Source organism: Triturus cristatus, chromosome 4_2, assembly GCF_964204655.1.
Source record: "Triturus cristatus chromosome 4_2, aTriCri1.1, whole genome shotgun sequence".
Lineage (NCBI taxonomy): Eukaryota > Metazoa > Chordata > Amphibia > Caudata > Salamandridae > Triturus > Triturus cristatus.
Genome location: NC_140586.1, coordinates 382,658,162 through 382,678,196, shown reverse-complemented (window position 1 = coordinate 382,678,196; position 20,035 = coordinate 382,658,162).

Here is a 20,035-nt window from a genome sequence, read left to right as displayed (position 1 = left end):
TAGTAGAAAAACGATAAGTGACATTACTATCATGATATCTGACAGTGTAGATTACATGCTCAAGTAATTGTATAGTACAATTATTATATAAGCGGCATAATTAATGTAATATACCAAGGTTTATGTTTATACCAAGGTAAGATATCAGGGATTGACACCATCCCTGTGAATGAGCGAGGTGGCAACAGAATCAGGAAACTTCGCCAACTTGAATCACGCTACATAATTAAACTCAAAACGAAGAACCCGCGGGGCATGAATAATGACGAAGAACTTTATGTACACCTGGAATAATGTCCCGTTACATGATGAAGCTGTTGATCTCCGATGAACCTGATTGGGACCTCCACTCTCTCAACTAACTTGCTTTCTCTTTTTGCTTGTGTTCCTCCTCTTTTTACTTCCGCCCTAGAAAACATAGGACTTTGAAACCTTGGTATATTACATTAATTATGCCGCTTATATAATAATTGTACTATACAATTACTTGAGCATGTAATCTACACTGTCAGATATCATGATAGTAATGTCACTTATCGTTTTTCTACTAGCACTATAATTCACACTTATTTGAAATGTCAGGTACTAGACCGTAACTCAGTTGAAATTCTCTTTTCCTGTTATTTAACAGTCGAATTTGAGTACCCTTCTGGATTTATATACACTTTTTGTTTTTTAATGCACTACATCACCCACAATGCAACATTACCATCTAGTGGATGTATATAAGGTGCAATAGAGAAAGGACTCACTGACCGTGACCAAGGCCTTGTTGGCTGAAACGCGTTGGTGGAGCTGTTTGGCAAATAAATTTACTTTTGAAAAATCTCTTTCCTGAGTGCCGCATCTTTGGATTTACAATTGAATTTTGGGGCCTGGATCCGGCCCGTATGCAGAGCACCCGCTGCCAGTGTGCCCCGGAATTTTGGGTCCCTTTGTTTTGGTGATATATATATATATATATATATATATATATATAGATATATTACCTACTGGCGGTCGCCATTAGGTAGATATAGTTAGGACCTATTTTCCATAGGAAATACACAACATTCTAATTGGAATAACGTTGGCGCCGATTGACGAATCTTCGCAAAATTTTCCAAACTTTTGGCAAGCTCCGGTCTGCTCCTATCCTGAAAATTTCACTGTGATTCGTCAAGTGGAGGCCGAGAAAAAAGGGGGGTCCTAAAACGCGTTTTTCCCATGCATTTTCCCATAGGACATTTTGACGCAGCTGCAGCCCGAACTGCTGAACGGAATTATACCAACTTTGGCAAAGAGGTAGTCCTCAGTTCAGACTTGTGCCTTTTGCTTAAATTATATATATATATATATCATGCAGACTCATCTCGATCTTCCTGTCGTGGAAAAGACGAAGCGAACCCAAAATTTGCAGTGCTTCTTATTCTTTATTATAAGCCCAGCACCACCGCCATTACGCGTTTCGATCCTTGTGGGACCTTGATCACATGACACGTTACTGGGTACATTCACCACCTTTAAAGTGACGATGCCTAATTGAATCAGCACTTCCTCATAGACATGGAAGAAATACATTGTTGTAAGGTGTGACGACATATTATAAACAAAAAAGCTCTTAAGTTTCAGCTTGTGTGCAAATAGACACAAAGTAATAAGAAATATAAATATATAAATATATAAATATCAGTATTACAAAAATTCATTGTCAAACCCGGAAATAATACCAGATAAAACCCACCCTTTAAAAAACGAAACAATGCGTTAAAAGGGGTATAGCAACTAAGAAGGCATATAGAAATAATCAATTATAAAGATATGTACAATTGTTGATAAAATGCATAAGCCTTAAAAAGTAAAAATATTAACCTTTTACATCTTGTTTTGATGTGGCAGCCTTAACCAACTCAGCATCAGATATTAGAATGCACAAAAATAAACTGTAAACAATGTTTCATTTCCATAAGTTGGCCTCACACAATCAACGTATATAGAGCCCAAGTGGGCAATAATCCAAGTCTTAGATTAAAGTGCTGGTGCATACAGAGTGTCACATTAGAAATGCCTTAAAAAACCCTAATGTGCAAATAATAACATATTAAATACAAATAAATATAAAAACATTTCAAAGGTTAGCAGCAGCATGATGATAGGGGTACTTATCTATTTCGCAAAAGAGGAAATTATTTTACAGATGCGTATAAAAATCCTCACTGGAATTTAACCCATTAGGTGTTTTAGAATCCATATCTAAAATGTATTTCGTTTCCAGTTTTCTCGATCCCCACCTCTTCTCAATGGTGGAATCGAATCAACCACATAGTAGCTTAACTCACTTGATTTGTTAGCATGCAATTCATTGAAGTTTCGAGGTACCGGGTACGATGTATCCCCATTATTGATTGAGCGTATGTGCTGGAGTATCCTCTTGTGGACCTGCAGCCTCGTACTGCCCACATAGCGCAGGCCACAAGGACACTCCAGCACGTACACCGCAAACTCAGTTTTATAGGTAAGCTTTTTATCAATCTTGATAGGCCTACTCTTAAATGGTGTGGTATACTCAGTCTCCATGTTTGCATGCTTTACAGACTGCACACTTGATAAGACCAGGACTCAACGTCAACCAGTTTGTATTCTGTGATTCCTCAGGACTGCTAGTAACTAATATATCACCCATTGTGCGGGCTCTCCTAAATGTTAGATTAGGAGATCTTGTTAGTCTATCACCCAGCACCGAATCATTTTTCAATAATTCTCAGTTCTTATTGACAATCTTTCTGATAGTTTGATGTTGATTACTATAAGTCAATATGAGTCTTGTCGGCTGTACTGCCTCTAACTGGTTGTCACTGGGAGATTTACTAGCCAGTGCCTTGGATCTGCCCTGCTCATTGACCTTAGCCATAGCTTTGTCAACTACACTCGGGGTATAAACTCATGTAATGAATCTTGTATGGCACTCAGTCTGTGCTATAATGCAGTCCTCTTACTCACCCATACAGAAACACACATTCACTACTGATTCAGATACTAAAAAATAATTATTCTCCTATACAGTCGCAGACACAAGCACACACTCACCCATACAGCCACTCTCACAATCACTCACTCACACATACAGTCACTTATATACTCCAACACTCACAAATTCTGCCTTTCACATACGAAGTTACTCATCCATATACTACTGAGACATCCATTCACTCACCAACAAAGCCATACGCACACTCACTCGCCCATACAGTCCCTCACAGATGCACTCATGAACTCATACACCCAGGTATCACCCACTTATTCATCATGAAGGGAGTCACACACCCTCTCACCCACCCAACAGACGCTCAGGCACCAAAACAGGTACTCAGACAACTAATCAATAAGCCACATAGACACTCATGTACCTACTCACCAGCCCTTGCAGCCACTTACACACCAACTGACAGACTGATACACATTCACATAGATTAGTTACTCACCCATACATTCACTAAGACACATTTAATCCCTCACTTTTACAGAAACATCCATACAGACACTCATACACTCACATAGTCTTCAATACACCTTGGTGTGTGTGTGTATATATATATATTATCTACTGGCGGTCGCCAGTAGATAGTTATAGTTAGGACCGAGTTTCCATAGGAAATCTGAAAATTCTAGTTTGAATAACTTTGGCGCCGGTTGACGAATCCTCGCGAAATTTTTAAAACTAATGGGGCGCTCTGTTCAGCTCCTACCCTGAATGTCTCGGGGTGATTCGTTAAGCGGGGGCCGAGAAAAAAGGGGGGTCCCAAAACGCATTTTCCCCATGCATTTTTCCATAGGAACTTTAGTCGAAGGTACAGCCCGAACAGCTGAACAGAATTACTTGAAATTTGGCAGAGAGGTAGTCCTCAGGTCAGGGAAGTGCCTTTTGCAGGTCTGGTGTCAATCTGTTCAGTAGTTCCTGAGAAAATAGCATTTAAAAGCATATAAATATCTATAAGCGCGCACCGTGCGCGCACCGTGCGAGCACCCTAACGTGCGTGAGCGTAATTCTGATTGGTGGTTACATGTTAGTCAACGTTCGAATCGGTCGAAATCAGGAAGTGTCGGCCGCCATTTTGGTTTTTTTCAGTGCGAGAGTGAAAAAGGAAGGTGGCGAATGTGAAAAGGGGGCAGGTAGAGAGTTCCTGACCCCCTAGCCTTTGTCAGGGGGTCCCTGAAGGGCACTGAAGGCAGACATTTTTATTTTTTTATTTTTGTTAAAAATCGCGGGGGTGCGCGCACTGTGCGCGCACGGTGAAAAACCCCAAAAACAATTTTTAATACGCAGTTTATTGTAAAATAAATATATAAAAAAAATAATAATACATAAATAAATTAGCATTTAAAAAACCGTACAAATTCACTGAAAAAACCATAGGTTTCACACACGTTATAGTTAGGAATTAGCATTTAAAAAACCTTGCAAATTCACTTAAAAAACCATAGGTTTCACACATGTTATAGTTAGGTGGATATTTCACTCGTAAAAAACCAATGAAATTCCCCCGTTATAGTTAGTTCAGATAACTATAACTCGCGTGACCGCCACTCTATAACAAGGATGATGTCATCAGTGATGTCATGAGTGATGCCACTGACCATGTCATGAGTGATGTAATATGTGACGTCATGAGCAGTGGATTGCGGGCGCGCGAGTTATAGTTATCTGAACTAACTATAACGGGGGAATTTCATTGGTTTTTTACGAGTGAAATATCCACCTAACTATAACATGTGTGAAACCTATGGTTTTTTAATGAATATATATATATATATATATATATATATATATATATATATATATATATATATATATATATATATATATATATATATATATATATATATATCATGCAGACTCGTCTCGATCTTCCTGTTGTGGAAAAGACAAAGCGAACCCAAAATTTGCAGTGCTTCTTATTCTTTATTATAAGCCCAGCACCACCGTGGGGGGATCCAGTTATGGCCACGATATATTTCCTCCCAAAAATCCATAAGAGCAAAGACAACCCACCTGGGTGACCAATTCTGCAAAAGGTTCGCTATTAGAACCTGTGGCCAATTACATTGATTACTTTCTTAAGCCATTTGTGGAACAACTAAGTTCTTATATAAAGGATACCAGTCAAGTATTGAGGATACTGCAGAAAATTGAATGGAAGGACACATACCAAATGATAACTATGGGCGTTATCTCACTGTATACAACCATTGACAACGACTCAGGTTTAAAGGCAAGCAACCATTTCCTACGAGAAAGAAGCATCCATTTGAAAGAACACAATGTAATGCTATTAGAAATGATGAAACTGTGTTTAACAGAAAACATCTTTTTATTTGGAGAGGAAATCTTTCGACAGAAAAGTGGCACTGCGATGGGTTTTTCCTTTAGTCCAAACTACTCATGCTTACTAATGGGATGGTGGGAACAAGAGGTGGCTTGGAATCCTCAAAATCGAAGATTTGTGAGAAAAATAGTAAGTTGGATGAGATTCATCGACGACTTGCTAATTATTTGGAATGGCACCCAAGTGGAGTTCCAAGAATACTTCAACATCCTGAATGAGAGCTTAAATAATTTAAAATTCACTTTTGAATTAAGCAATCAGAGGATAGTCTTCTTGGATATTGAGATATATATAAGCAAAATACAGACAACACTCCACCGAAAGAGCACAGCCACCAATACCACATTACAAGCGAGCAGTTTCCATCAAACCTCCCTTATAACAAGCTTACCTTACGGCGAGTTCCTTCGTATTCGAAGGATTTGCAGTGAAGATACGGAATGGATAAAACACAGTGAAATCGCTAAAAAGAGGTTTAAAAACAGAAAATATAATATGAATGTCATCAATAAAGGATGGATTCGTGCCAATGAAAAAAACAGAGATGATTGTCTTAAACCAAAACCTCCACCAAATCAAACTGAGGAGAGAAAGATCAGATTAATCACAGATTTCTCACATGATTCAAAAGCAGTTACATCAATACTGAGAAAAATTTGGAAAATTCTACAGTTGGATAGCACGTTATCTAAAATTATGGGAAACCATCCAATTGTAAATTATCGCAGAGCCAAGAATTTAAAAGATCATCTGATGCATAGCCATTTTAATGGAAAAGATCAAAAAGAATCCTGGCTTCAGACAACAGGCTTTGTAAAGTGCTTTAACTGTAAAGTCTGCAAAATTGCGAAACCTATAACGGAACTTGAAATGGCAAACAAAAAATGTTGGAAGATACGTGAACTGATCACATGTAAAAGCAAATACACAATTTACATAATTGAGTGCCCTTGTGCACTCAAATATGTTGGGAGCACCACGTGTGAGTTAAAGAAATGTATCTTAGAGCACGTACGTGCAACAACAAATAAAGATAAAAGCAACGCAGTGGCAAAGCACATGGAGGTTGCTCATAACAGTGATTGGCAAAGCCTAAAATTCTATGGAATAGAAAAGGTACCACCCCATATAAGAGGGGGCAACAGGGAGAAAATCCTTTTTCAAAAAGAGTCCAGGCACATCCTAAATATGAGAAGCATGACCCCCTTCGGACTGAATCAATCGGAGGAACTCTATATTCATCTATGAAGGTTTTAAAAAGAAAATGAACACTACGAAATGAATAAAGCTGTATACAAATATGCGCATACAAAAACAAAAAAATAAGGGGCCCCTGAGAAAAAGAAGAGAGAAAAAAATCGGATTTATAATTAGAGTCATAGAATCAATAAGTAACAATTTGAAGAATCTAACAAGAACATAAGACTCGATAAATCACATGAACTAAAAAATGAATTTCATAATTATTATTTAACTGAAAGCCCCGCCAGCAGATATCGGCGTTAAAGATTATAAAAATGCAGCTTAGTTGTTCATTTTCACATTAGTTAAACCATTGAACATCATCAAGTAAGAATGTATGAATTTAATGTCATGCTCCCTGTAATTTGACTAAATTAATAATCCAGTCCACGGTTTCACAAACGAGGTTGAGAAAACGATAAGTTCTGACACATAAACTACATATCCCAAAATGCTGTGGGGCAACACGGGTGAAAAGGATGTGATGTAATTAAAGTGTAAAAGGTTTAAAAAACAGGAAATGAATGTTCGAATTCACCGTGAACAGGGCATTTGTAATGCCGAAACGGGTAGGAAATTTGTCATCTGGCAATAAGTATTTATTATAATGGAAGAATAAATTAAGAGCCACGTATACAACCTGTGAGGAGTGCGGCCCGTTTTTTCCTGGGACACTGGGGGATGTATACAATTGATAGCGGTATTGGTTTCTACCGCAGGAGCAACGCACCGCAGTTGAGCGCCACGAAACTGATGTTGGGAAACCGTTGTTGGGGAATATATATATATATATATATATATATATATATATATATGTCGCTCCAAGTACACCAAAGTACGAGTCACTCTTTACGGGCGGGTGCCGAATGCGGTGGTGTACCGCACGAAATGCAAGCTCCAAAATTCCCTCGTCCTCTGGAAGGAAAAACGGCACTCACGGGGCTTTCGTTTCAGCAAGGTTTAATGGTTTAAACCGAATACAAACAGACGCGTTTCAAAATAGATCCTTCTTCAGTGTTTGCATTCCGCGCTGTGAGGCGCCATTAAAAAGAGTCACATTAGTCGACATAGACATAAACGAGGGACTGACGCGTTTCCTTTATGCGCGCCATCTTAGAGTGGTCAATTGTGTATGGTTCATGAAGTACAGTTGATAAATACAACATATTATGCATTTCACATGAGAATTCATCAGCATGCTTGATTTTATAATCAGACCCTTGCTATGACCAGTCATTTGATTATGATTTTACCGTGTATCGGTCAATTGCAACAAATAGAATGAGCTGCAAGTGTCCCTCATTTATCATTATTTAGCCGGCTAAATAATGATAAATGAGGGACACTTGCAGCTCATTCTATTTGTTGCAATTGACCGATACACGGTAAAATCATAATCAAATGACTGGTCATAGCAAGGGTCTGATTATAAAATCAAGCATGCTGATGAATTCTCATGTGAAATGCATAATATGTTGTATTTATCAACTGTACTTCATGAACCATGCACAATTGACCACTCTAAGATGGCGCGCATAAAGGAAACGCGTCAGTCCCTCGTTTATGTCTATGTTGACTAATGTGACTCTTTTTAATGGCGCCTCACAGCGCGGAATGCAAACACTGAAGAAGGATCTATTTTGAAACGCGTCTGTTTGTATTCGGTTTAAACCATTAAACCTTGCTGAAACGAAAGCCCCGTGAGTGCCGTTTTTCCTTCCAGAGGACGAGGGAATTTTGTAGCTTATATATATATATATATATATATATTATATATATATATATATATATATATATATATATATATACATTACCTACTGGCAGTCGCCAGTGGGTAGTTATAGTTAGGACCTATTTTCCATAGGAAATCCGCAACATTCTATTCCCAATAACTTTGGCGTCGGTTGCTGACTTTTGGCCAGCTCCGGTCCGCTCCTATCCTGAAAGTCTCGGGGTGATTCGTCAAGCGGGGGCCGAGAAAAAAAAAGGGGTCTCAAAATGTGTTTTCCCCATGCAATTTTCCATAAGAACTTTTAGTTGCAGCTACAGCCCGAACTGCTGAACGGAAGTACACCAAATTTGGCAAAATTGTAGCCCTTGGTTCAGAGTCATGCCTTTTGGTTAAATGGTGTAAATCCGTTCAGTAGTTCCTGAGAAAATCAAAAGTAAAATCACATATATATCTATGGGCGCAGTGGATCCGTGTACCCTCCCGATCAAGAGCTGTATGCTAATTGGCTGTCAACACTTCAAATCAGGAAGTGTTGACAGCCATCTTGTGTGCCTCGGTAGAACCAAGGCACAAGAAATCACAGAAAAAAACACTCAAAACGCAAAAAGGGGGCAGGGTAGAAACACCCTGACCCCCTAGGCCTAATTCGGGGGTCCCACAAGGGGCTCTACTTAATTTTGATTGCAGGGGGGCACACTGCCCCAGCAGCCCGGGGACTGTCACCCCCTGGGGCTTCTTACTTTAATGTTGGGGGCGTCTAAGGCCCCCCAAGCCCCAGTGACCCCCACCCCCGGGGCTCTACTTAGTTTTGATTGCCGGGGGGCACAATGCCTCCCCGCAGCCCTGGGGACCGACACCCCAGGGCTTTTTTAAAAATAAAATATAACCTGTGTGGGGGCTCAAGCCCCACCACATGCCCCGGGGACCCCCACCTCCCCGGGGCTCTAAATTTTTTAATTGGGGTGCGTGACGGACCCCCCCAGCCCCAGGGACCACCACCCCCGGGTCTTTGTAGATTGTGGGAGGGGGCCGCGCGGCCCCCCTCCTGGAGCCTTGTCATGGCCCTGGGGACTGCCACTCCCCAGGTCCGGCTCCTGCAGTGTCCCAGGGTGCCCACCCCTGGGACACTGTAGTTTGCTATGGCAGGGCGGGATCCTCGCGGCTCCTGCGCTGCCATAGCAAACTTGGTTTGAATTTTGAAAGAGAGAGCAGGAAAACCTGCTCTCTCTTTTATAATTCAAATCAAATTGCTTTTCCACACGGGGAGCTGCATCTTAGCAGCTCCCCATGTGGAAAAGCAATGCCGGCTCCCGAAGGCCGCCGGGAGCCGGTGGGACTGTGGGGGGGATTGGGGACCCCCCCATGGTCCCCAACGGAGAGAGCCAGCCCCGGGGGATGGGGTCCCTGGGGCTACAAGTGGCCCAGGAGGGGGGCCACGTGCCACACTCCCCAAAATTTAAAAAAAATGTAAAACAAAAAAAGAACAAAGGACGGCCCTGGGTGATGGGGTCCCTGGGGCCGTAAATGGCCTAAGGTGGGGGGCAAGGCAGCACGCTCCAAAAAAAAATAAACAATATGGCCATGCCCCGGGGGATGGGGTCCCTGGGGCAGATTTTGGCCTTGGGAGGGGGGCCACGCAGCCCCCTTCCCAAAATAAAAAAAATGAAAAAATTGGGGACAGGCCCTGGGGGATGGGGTCCCCAGGGCCAAGAATATTTGGAAAAGAAGGGGGGCCACAAAGCCCCCTTCTTAAAAAAAAAGACCAGCATCGCACTGAAGGCCACGCCCCCTCCTCTGCAGATGGGGAACAAATTCCCCTTGAATACTGGGGGTCCCTGGGGGCCAACTAGCCCACCAGGAACCTCCAGTATGCACCAGGGGGCTGCGTTGCAGAGAGGTGTTCTGAGGCCATGCCCCTTTTTACACCTCTCTGCAACGCAGCTCTGTGGTGCCTAATGGAGGTAGCTGGTGGCCTAGTTGCACCCTAGGGACCCTCAGTATTCAAGGGGAGTTAATCCCCCAACTTAAAACGCACCACGAGCGAGTTTGCACAGTGGTGAAGGGAGGGGGCAGGGCCTGAGTTGACATGTGTGCCCGTGCTGAATATTCTATTTTGCCCCCGGGGGCCAAATCCCGGGGGCATAATTTAAAAAAAAGTCGGGGGGGTCCCAATCCCCCCACACTGCCCCGGGGACCGCCACCCCCAGGGCTCCAAGATTGAATATGCGGGGGAGCTCACGGCCCCTGCAGCCCCGGGGACTGCCACCCCCCGGGGCTTCATTATAAATGGGTGGGGGGGCTCAAAGGCCCCCCCAAGCCCCGGGGACCGCCACCCCCGGGGCTTTAATTTAATGTATGCGGGGGGCTCATGGCCCCCCGCAGCCCCGGGGACCGCCACCCCCGGGGCATGTTTGTTTAGAAAAAAAAGTGTGGGGGGGTCGAGCCCCCCACACGCCCCAGGGATCGCCACCTCCCCGGGGCACTAATTATTTAAAATAGGGGGTCCGTTACGGACCCCCAAGCCACGGGGACCACCACCCGGGGACCACCACCCCCCACTGTGGCACATTTTATGTTGGGAAATTAATTCCTCTTCAATCCTGAAGGTCCCTGGGGACCAACTAGCCCACCAGGTACCTCCAGTAAGCGCCACGGAGCTGCGTTTCAGAGAGGTGTAAAAAGGGGCATGGCCTCATTACACCTCTCTGCAACACAGCCCCCTGGCGCATACTGGAGGTTCCTGGTGGGCTAATTGGCCCCCAGGGACCCCCAGTATTGAAGGGAAATTCGTTCCCCCTCTGCAAACGCGCCAGGGGGCGCATTTGCAGAGTGATGAAAGGAGGGGGCGTGGCCTCCTCCCTGATCCCGTTTTTTGTAAAAAAATTCTTTTTAAGAAGGGGGGCTGTGTAGCCCCCCTTCTTTTTCTTATTTTTTGGCCCTGGGGACTCCATCCCCCAGGGCCTGCCCCCAATTTGTATTTTTTTATAAAAAAAAAAAATCGGGAAGGGGGCCGCGTGGCCCCCCTCCCGAGGCCATAGTTTGCCCCGGGGACCCCATCCCCGGGGCATGGCTTTTTTTAATTTTTGTTTTTGGAGGGGGGCTGCCTTGCCCCCCTCCCGTGTCCCCTTTTGGCCCCGGGGACCCGATCCCCCGGGGCCGTTTTTTAAATTATTTATTTTTAGGAGGGGGGCCGTGTGGCCCCCCTCCTGGGCCACTACTAGCCCCACGGAGCTGTGTTGCAGAGTGCTGTAAAAAGGGGCGTGGCCTCTGAATACCTCTGCAATGCAGCTCCCTGGCGCACACTGGAGGTACCTGGTGGGCTAGTTGGCCCCCAGGGGACCTCAGGATTGAAGAGGAATTAATTCCCCAACTTAAAACGCACCACAGGGCGTGTTTGCACACGTCACCTCAGGCCCCTCCCCCTTCCTTCACCATTGTAAAAATATTCCTCTAAAATCAGCCGAACTACGAGTTCCGATTTACTCACCTGTTATCAGGAGAGAACCCAGGGCTGCATCTTTTAGCCCAGCACTGACCCTGAAAAGTAATTCTAAGCATACTTACCAGTAACTTGTATTTCCTTCCATAGGAATCCATTGTGTGGTTTTCACCAGAAAATTTTCTGGCTATTTTCACAAACTAAAAATATTCCTAAAAAATTGTCTGTATGACTTAAACACATTCTTTCAACTGTTTACAGGAGGTTGGCCAGTGCTGGATCCAGGATCCACCACTGAGTAAGAAAAAGTAACGATAACACTACTTACCTGCTAAGTGAAATTTCTGCCATAGGATAACATTGGTGATTCTATGGGAAAAAGTTTTTAAGTGTCAAGTTTTAAAATACAATAATATTCCTTAAAAATGACTACTGTAACCAAAGCGCTTTTACTCAACGGTTTACAGGAGATGTCCAAGGACTGAATCTAGGATCCAGTCCTGTGGTTAGAAAAGTAATGCATAAAGTAACTAATTGCATTTAACTAGACATTCACATTGAGCTCAATGTTGCTTTGTGTTTGAAATTGTGTTGCCCATTGCAACAACTGTAACTACTGTACTTAAAAGTCTGTTGCCTATTTGCCAAGTATTTAAACTAAAGTAATTCATTCTGAGAAAGTATATTTTGTATTGTAATGTATAATGTAATTATAATGTAATTTAAAAAAAATCTGAAAATAAATAGTTTAAAAAATGTAGTAAATCAGTATAAAAAAATCAGTATAACAATTAATACATTAAAAATTGTCATTTACAAAACCTTTGAAATTCACTGAAAAAAACATAGGTTTCAGGCCTGATATAGTTAGGAATTAGCATTTAAAAAACCTTTGAAATTCACTGAAAAAACCAAAGGTTTCAGGGGCGTTATAGTTAGGAATTGGCATTTAAAAAACCTTAGAAATTCACTGAAAAAACCATAGGTTTTAGGGGCGTTATAGTTAGCTGGACATTTCCCTCGTACAAAACCTTAGAAATTCCCCTGTTATAGTTAGTTCAGCTAACTATAACTCGCGCCCCCGCAATGCAGTGCTGATGACGTCACATATTACATCACTCATGACATGGTCACTGATGACATCTGAAATGACATCACTGATGACGTCATCCATGTGATAAATTAGTGCATCTTCTCACACCCTTTGATATACTCAATCAATATTTCAGACGTCCATTCTCAAAACCATAGATACTCCAATACCGATAACTACATACCCACTCATTGACTCTTAGATCTACACACACATCCACTCACTCACCTGTACAGTCACCCATACTTACAGTCACTCAGTACAGGACTATCATATTTATTTATACACCTACATAGACACTCACACACCACCAATCATCCATAGAGGTACTCTCACACCTAGTCAGTCATGCAAATAATTAATCACACTCCCATTTACTCACCTATGCAGTTATACACACACAAGTTCACTTACTCATAAAAATAGTACCACATTCTTACGCTCTTATACAATCACTGATACAAGCACACACTCATCCATACAGCCACTCTCACAATCACACACTCTCACATATACCCACTTATATACTCTTACACACATATATACTGCCTTTCACATATGTAGTTACTCACAAATGTACCACTGAGATATACATTCAATCACTACATACACTCACCCAACCATACAGTCCATCACAGATGCACTCTTTAAACCATACACCAATAGAATCACCAACTTACACATGTATGCACAGAGTCCCACACACCCCGCCCACACAAACACTCAGGCACCCATACAGATACTCAGACAACCAATCAATAACCCATAGAGACACTCATATAGCTATTCACAAAACCATGCAGCCGCTTATACACCAACAGACAGACAGATACAGACATTCACACAGTTTAGTCACTAGTCTGCAGTAAGATACGTTTAATGACTCACTTATAGAGTCAGTCACCTACTAAATCATCCATTCACACACTTATACACCCACTCATTCTTCCATAGGTTTTTCCCTAAATATATATTAAACATATTTAAAATTTACAGAAACACACACTCACTGGATGACGTCATCAGTGATGTCATTTCAGATGTCATCAGTGATGTCATCAGTGATGTCACTGACCATGTCATGAGTGATGTAATATGTGACGTCATCAGCAGTGCATTGCGGGGGCGCGAGTTATAGTTAGCTGAACTAACCATAACAGGGGAATTTCTAGGGTTTTGTACGAGGGAAATGTCCAGCTAACTATAACGCCCCTGAAAACTATGGTTTTTTCAGTGAATTTCTAAGGTTTTTTAAATGCCAATTCCTAACTATAATGCCCCTGAAACCTTTGTTTTTTTCAGTGAATATATACATACACACACATATATATAATATATATATATATATTTAAATATAAAAAACATGATTCAACTTTCAAGAAACACTCACTCACTGGATGATGTCATCACTGATCTCATTTGAGATGTCATCAGTGATGTCACTGACCATGTCATGAGTGATGTAATATGTGACGTAATCAGCAGTACATTGCAGGGGCGCGAGGTATAGTTAGCTCAGCTAACTATAACAGCTGAATTTCTCTGGTTTTGTGTGTGTGAAATGTCAGCCTAATTATAACTTCCTTGTAACCTTTGATTTTTCTATGACTGTATATATATATAACATTCCCAAATGCAACTCCTTGCGTAGAAATGAACATGGACTCCAATATATAGTGCTTATCAGTGAGTTGTTGTTCCAAACATGTTATACGATGCAAAATAATTCCTTTGACATCTGACTTTAAGGAGCTCAGCCTCTCGGGTCAGGGCTTGTCAGCGAATGACATTCGCTTAATATTTCCAACAAAACACGCACTCTACTCTCCATTCTATGAAAACAAGCTCTCTAGTCGATTGTAGTGACAGTTGTTTATTCCCAGCAGTAGATACAGCATGCATGCTAAGTGTTGCATTACTAGTTAGCATGGAGGAGTCTCGCGACCCCCAGCATTCATGTTGTATCCCATGGGATACATAGACCTTGCAGTAGTTAAAAAAACAACTTAACATTTTAAACTTAAAAGTACATGTCCTGCTTTTTTAATACATTGCTCCCTGACCTCTAGGCTCTCCAGTGCCTCCCTTATGGGTGACTTATATGAACTAACAATGAGCTGTCTGATAGAAACATCACACCACTATGCAAGTTTGTTGGGGAACACACCTGGGAAAGCTTCTCTATACCAATCACTGATTGTGCCAAAAGTGAGCAAACCTACCAAAATTAGTGCTGACATTGATTATCACGGTCTAGTCCCTGATAGGATTAATATAACATTAGGGGAACCCTCCCCTTTAAGGTGATCTCATGGAATGTTGCTGGTCTGGGCAGAAAACGTGAAAACCAAGACTTGGGAACTTTTTTATAAACCACTATGATATCTGTTTGTTCCAGGAAACATGGCTTATGCCACAAATAAGTAAAGGAGGGTATTTTACCTTTAGTGTTGAGGCCGATTCTAAAGACAGAGGAAGACCATCAGGTGGTTTGACGATTTGGATAGGCACATATCTAAATTGCAAGGTGGTGGAGTGTGAGGTCATCTTGAATGATGTTGTGTGTGTTACCATAAGACTACCTACAGGAACCACTATTTGCCTTTGTAATATTTATTCCAGAGCAATATGGAATAAAAAAGAATCACCAGCAGTTAGTCAGTTAAATTCTCATTTGAATAATCTCAATCCAGGGGTATTAAAAATAGTGGGGGGGAATTATGTAGAGAACCCCTTGATAGAAGATAGAATTTAGTCGATCCCGGTTTGAATATCAATGTGATCAAGAAATGGTCCCCTTTGGCAATTCAAATAAATGCACTGGTTCTAAGCCATAATTTTTGAGCTTGCAACAGGAGTACCAGGTCAGATAGAGTAGGTAAGCACACCTTCAATGGCCCAAATGGTGCAAGTCCGATTGAATACCTTCTAGTAGATGTTAGAATGTGGTCCTTGGTTAAGGACATGAGTGTGAGATTTAGACGCGATAGTGATCACAATCCTCTGGAGTTGGTGTTGAATTTCCCAATAGAATCCACATCTGGAACTTGTATCAACCCTATGGATGAAAGATGTTGTCTAACCCACAATTAACAGAGAATTTTTTGGTGCCCAAGGGCATGATCACACCAAGCAATGAGGTCCGTTTACATATATGTTGAGTGGTAACTTGTGGAAATATGTAACTTAACTCTTGTTTTGACCCTAGACAATGTTCAGTTGAAAATAGGGGAGCTACACCATTGCCCATTTGAGAACCTAAAAAAGGAATTCTTCAAGGCACCTAGGGTTCAGAGATAAAAGATGTCTGTCATATTGTGGTATGATAGTCAGTGAAGGAAAGCCAAAACAGCCCTGGTCAAGGCAATCAAAACCAAGAAGAAGGGGGAAATTAGTAAGAGTAGAGCTAACTACAAAAAGGTATTAAGCAAGGTTAAAAAGAACTGGGACAGCAGGCGGTGGGTCCAACTGCTTGAAGCCTCAAAAGATAAACATCAAACACTCTTCTGGAATTTGGTTGCAATAGGGAATGCAGAGGGCTCTCTGGAAATTTATAAAAATATAGCAGCGGATGCATGGATAGACCATTTTTCTCACCCATACACATTAGACCCACGGCAAGATGTGGATTATAATAGTCTTGGGGGCGTTAGTATAGCCAGCAATGCAGAGCACTGTGAGTTCCATCCTATCAATCCTAAAGAGATTGAAGCAGCCATTAGAAAGACTGTACCTCATGAAGCCCCAAAAATCCCAGGTGATTTGTTTCTATCTGGGATCGATATCTGGGCCCCATATTTTATAGTGATTTTCAATGCCATCTTAAATGGAATGAGCATTGCCGAATCATGGGCTGGGGCAGAAATAATCCCTATCTTTAAAAAGGGTTCACCTTTAGACCCTGCTAATTATAGGCCAATTAGCCTAATTGACAATACCCAAAAACTCTTAAGCGGAGTAATATATACAAGGTTGCAGCAATGTTTAGATAATAAGGCAATCCTGAGCCCGCTACAAGCAGGCTTTCAGACAAATACATTGACATTAGACCAACTTTTTAGACTTCAGTTGATATATTGGAAGACAGTTCTAATTGAGAAGGATACGTTCTATGCGGTATTTGGAGACATTAAAGCGGCATACGATATGGTCCCAAGACACAAGTTTTGGCAGTTGATTAGAATCATGGGAGTTCCCAAATATATATGTAATATCATCGAGAGGTTACACGTAAATAATTTTATCCAGGTACATTGTGGGAAGTTGAGAGAGACGACCGCCCCTTACCAAGTGGGCAAGGGTATAAGACATGGATACGCTTTGGCTTCCACTTTGTTTACATTGTATATAAATGACTTGGTTGAGCACCTAAATGCAGATGTTAATGATACAGTGTTGGCAAACATGAGGGTTTCGGTCCTCATGTTCGCCTATGATACACTCCTCTTGGCAAAATCATCAACGGGCATACAAAAGACCCCAGATGAGTTTAGTAGATTCTGCCCAAAAAGAGGCTTGGAAATTAATATTAACAAAACCAACTATGTGGTGTTCAATCCTTGTTGTTTGGTGCAATCAAATCCTATACTCAATGGTATCCTTTGGAAAAGATGCATATTTTAATTACCTAGGAATAACTCTTGATGAGAGCATAAATTGGGCACGCCATGTCACTAGACGAAAATTAAAGCTAGTCAAGCACTGCGGGTAGCCCTATAGAGGGCAGAGTTATGGGGACATGAAAAGACTAAAGAGCTCGAGCTGGAGGAAAATCGTTTTTGAGATCAATAATGAGTCTCCCAATAAGTGCCCTATTAATTCCTCTTAGACTTGACACTGGGTTGAGATCTATCTCAGATCAAATAGAATTAGGACCCTTATTGTTCTGGTGAAGGCTCTGGGCTACCCCAGAGCTGTCCTTATACTGTAGTGGTCTGGTGGAACTCCTTAACAACCTGTGTTCTGTGTGATTCTCTTGGATTAAACATATCAGAAAGCCTCAAGGCGATGGGTCTTGTGGAACTCTGGAGTGATACCGGGAGTTCATGTTCATGTATAAGTTAAAAAGACCTGAAAAGCGCATACAGGTCCTTCAAGCTGCCTAATCCTTTAGACTCCTATGCACACAGCACTTTATCCTGCTTCTTTCTACAACACAAAGATTCATATTTCTTAGGATCATTTCTGGATACTGTTGAAACTAAGATGGCAAAAAGCTGTTTGTACAATTCAGGTTTGGTACGCTGCCTCTGCATGCATTTATACCGGGCTGGTCAGGAGTAGACAACCCCAAGGATCAGAGCTGCCTTAGTTGCGGCATTACAGAAAATCAGTACCCCACTTGTTTTTCTCCTGCTCTTTTTATAGCAAACCCAGGTCAAAATGGCTAGCTCCTGTTTGTAGGAGTCTTGGCACCAGAAACTACGAGGTAGCTCTCTGGAATTTACAAACTAACCCAGCCCCCTCCCCCCCCCCCCTTGAACCCCCCCCTTGGTTTTTGCAGTTTGAAGATTCCTCTTGAGTTCCTGGTGTTTAAGAAGGTGTATTATTCCCACATATTTGGTGCAAGTTTTATGGGTGATAGTTTTTTGTAAGGTCATGGGAGTATTAGAATGTGGTTAATTTTATAATTTCTTTGAATGAGATTTTACTTGTTTATAGCTGGAGAATGTTTTAACTTTTGATTATCTGTATTTGTACAGTTATATATGTATGTATTGTATGGTATCACAGAAACCAAAATAAAGAGTAATATGATGATGATGGCATTAAAAAGGAAGATTTGGGGCTGGCAAATGTTTACTTTGCCAGACCGATATGGCAGCCTAAACTGTACACACAGGCTTTACATTTGCAAGCCTGAGGTATGATTACCTAGGTGGGTGGAACAATCCGTGCTGCAGGCCCACTGGTAGCATTTATGTACAGGCCCTGGGCACTTATAGTACCACCTTACCAGGGACTTACAAGTAGATTAAACAAGGCAATTGGGTTTGAGCCAATATTACCATGTTTAGAGGCAAGAGCACATGCACTTTACCATGGTTTAGCAGTGGTAGAGTGCTCAGAGTCCTAAGGCCAGCAAAAACATATTCAGCAAAAAGAGGATGAAGGCAAAAGGTTTGGGGGTGAGACAGCAAAGAGGGCCAGTTCCATCAGGGTAGAACAATTATCTCTGACTAGATCGATTAAGTTATCTTTAATTTTTCCCTGTGTAGGCCACCAATAACTGCCTGTGCTCTCTCTTAGCTGATCTACATGTTAGTCATAGCACCAGGGACAGTGTTCTCCTCAATAATGGATAAAGCAATATGTCCCCAACGATAAGATTTAAAACAACATTTCAATATAGTCAATAATAAAGACTGCCTCAAAAGGGAGTCTGAGATCAGTCAGTTTAGAAAAAACCATGAAAGTTTATTAAAATATTAAGTTCAGTACAGTACAGAATGACATAAAAATCAATTACCATGAAGACTCTTTAGCATTTAAGATAGATGCAGCAAGGAGCACAATCTGAAAAATAGACTAAGTCCAAAATACATAGCAAATCGACAGATAATTGGGCAGTATTCATTGTAGAGACCCAAAAAGATCAGGCTAACCACCAAGCTTAGGGGTTTTATAGCCAATTTCACCATAGAAATTGATACGAACAGCACAGTGAGTATATAGTGTGAAATAAAGTATCTATTATACGGCAAATCACATTTCCGCATTATAAAATGTCATATACAACCACCATCCTAGCACTTTACCCTAACACGAATAATGATTACCAACTTCATTGGAGGTGTCAGAACAAACTAGTTACATAATCAAGTGTGCAAGCAGGAAGAGCCTTGAAACGTACCTTTTTCTGAAATTCTTCGAGAACAACAGGGGTAGCAACCAGACATCTCTCTTCTGCTTCAGTGTGATCTTGACCATGCCTTGCCCCTCTGACTCGTGTCTGTCTCCTGCTATTTTTCTTGTTAGCTGCTCGTTCTACCCCTAATTCAATGGCTGCTCTTTCTTGTCTGTGCCGACTGTTCTTTCTACCCCCCGTTTCTGTTTAAATTATCCTTTTTGCATCCTTTGTTACTCTTTACTGCCCCTTTTGCATTTTTTGCTCCTCTTACTGCTCCTTTTTGCATTTTGGTTTCGTCAGTTTTTGCCCCATGACT